Raw genomic sequence first — 2,476 nt, 5'->3', positions numbered from 1 at the left:
GTGTGTGTGTGTGTGTGTGTGTGTGTGTGTGTGTGTGTGTGTGTGTGTGCGTGTGTGTGTCGAGAGATACTTGAAAGAAACAAGTTGGCCCGGCTGCTGGAACCAAACACTTCTTTATGTTTCCATGTTTAACGTGTTGATGTTATAATTATTATTGTCAGTAAGTATATTAATAATATTATTGTTATTGTCGTTGATAATGTTCTTTATTTGGCTGGATTTGTGTTGTTATTATTATGTTGGTTTATTATTATTATTTTGTCTTTTAAAGAAACGTTACAAACGTCTTTATTATTTTTTTTGCACTATAGCGAGTAGACGGAAGAGGGCGGAGCTTCCAGGTCACAGGTTTGATTCCCACCATGAGTCAGAACCCGTCAGACGGACTCACTGCACAGAGAAATCCTTATTGGGTCAAAAGTAGGAGGTTGAGTGTGATTGGCTGAGCCACCTGTCAATCAAACACACTTGAAGTGTTGAAATGAAATGCTGATTAAAACCACCATCTCCACAATGATTTCATACATTTATCTTACATCTGTTCACGTAGAAATGAACTGTTTATGTCCAACATCAACATTTTCTCAAAGACTTCCACAACCTCCTGGAAATAAAAATCTGATCAGCATCAAAGCGCTCAAATGATGAAGAATATTTGGTGGAGAATAGAAAGTATTGATTTGACTCATAATTAGACTTATTAGTCTCAATGGACTTTCTTGGATCGACTCATCAAGTTTACACATAAATGTTCAGTGACAGCTAGCCAACCACTAGCCAACCGCTAGCTAACCGCCAGCCAACTGCTAGCCAACCGCTAACAAACCGCTAGCCAACCGCTAACTTCCAGAAATCACGACAACAAGAACAAAAGAACAAAAAGAACAAACCTTAAATGTATTTCTTTGTTTCTGATGTTTACATATTGTTAATGAGCTAGCTGAACGTGATTAGCATTAGCCAACAGAATCATCTTAGCTCCACACTACGGACAGAAACACTTCATCAGTTCTCTCTCTACAGTCAGTACCACGGCTTCTAAGGGATTCATCCTCAGAGGCTCTTTAACTCATTCATTAATATGTTTCATGCTTTTAGTTTTGTTTTATTAAAAACATTTCTTGAGGTATCTCTGAAAACAATGTTGCTTTAACTTTAGACAGCAGAAGTTCCTCCACTAGAGGAGACCATTCCTATGACGTCTGCTTATCAATGTTTGATTACATGTCAATGAATTATGTCGGTTACAGACGCATTAGAGTGTTTCACTTTGGAGTAATGACATGAAGACGGCGATTAAAACGACCGTAATCTACATATTAATGAAGCTTAATATAACTATTATCACCATGTCCACCTTTAATTGATCAAACTGAAGCTAATCGTTCAGTGATTTAAGTGAACATGTGAACAAATCCCTTAAAAACACACAGTTTATCTGGATTTATGAATTATTGGAGAGATCCATAAGAAGTGATTTGGTCCGCTCACAGCTAAACGTGGTTCATTTTGAGGAGGTTTGTATTCTGGAGGTTCTTAGTCTTTAGTTTGCTTTAGAACACCAAAGAGTCGAGTTTGTTCAAATGTTTGTGAGAGAAAACTGAAGGAAAGAAAACTCACAACTGGCTTTCTGTCCGTTGTGTTTCTCTGAAGTGTGTAAAAAGAGTTTTCATGAAGTTTTATTTGTGCTTTAGAGTTTTCTGATTCTTTTAGTTTTGGTGTTTCATTTCTTTCCTCTTCCTCTCTCCCTGCACATCAAGAACTCCATTTCCCACAATGCTTTACTCTTAAAAAGACAATCCACAATCGCCTTGTTCTGTTTTTGGGAGAAAACAAACCTTTGAGTGTTTCCGTGTCGTGTGTGTTTCTATCAGTATTGTTGACTTGTTCACCAAAAGTTTATCGAGAGTATTGGTCCCTTTTTGATGATGTCACTCGTGTTTTGTTGTCATCGTTTGAGAAGAGGGCGGAGCCTCTTCTGGACTCTTTTGGGACAAACTCTTAGTCCGTCCTGTTTGAACATGAACGCAAAACGTCAGAAAAACGAAAAAAGCCTCAAAAAGGTTGAAAAAAAAGAAAAGAATAAAAGAAGTTGTATTTGTTCAGATTTTGTTCTTTTTATCGAGACAAAAGATACTGACACTGAACCAAGTGGACAAAGAATAAAAAGTCTATTTTTTATTCTGTATATATGGAAATCCAGTATGTTGCATTGCTTTGTTGTACAAATCAAATGTGCTTGTGGCATTTTTCTAATCTAATTTATTTTACGGTATTGTTTTGTTTTCTGCTTCACCATTAAAGTTTAAAGGATGTACACAAAGTACATGTGTCTTTTGTCTCTTTTCTGCTTTAGTATAAAACAATCCGTTAATGGTCCTTAAAGTCTCCATTAAAGAGTCTTTCTCTACGTGCACAGCCTGACAGCAGCCGAGGAGGGAATAATTGCTTCATAAGGTTATTGTGAGGCATTAAG

Source organism: Anarrhichthys ocellatus, unplaced genomic scaffold (genome assembly GCF_004355925.1).
Source record: "Anarrhichthys ocellatus isolate YVR2014 unplaced genomic scaffold, GSC_Weel_1.0 scaffold361, whole genome shotgun sequence".
In the NCBI taxonomy this organism is placed as follows: Eukaryota; Metazoa; Chordata; class Actinopteri; order Perciformes; family Anarhichadidae; genus Anarrhichthys; species Anarrhichthys ocellatus.
The sequence above is the reverse complement of the archived record's forward strand: the minus strand, read 5'-3'. Positions refer to the sequence as shown.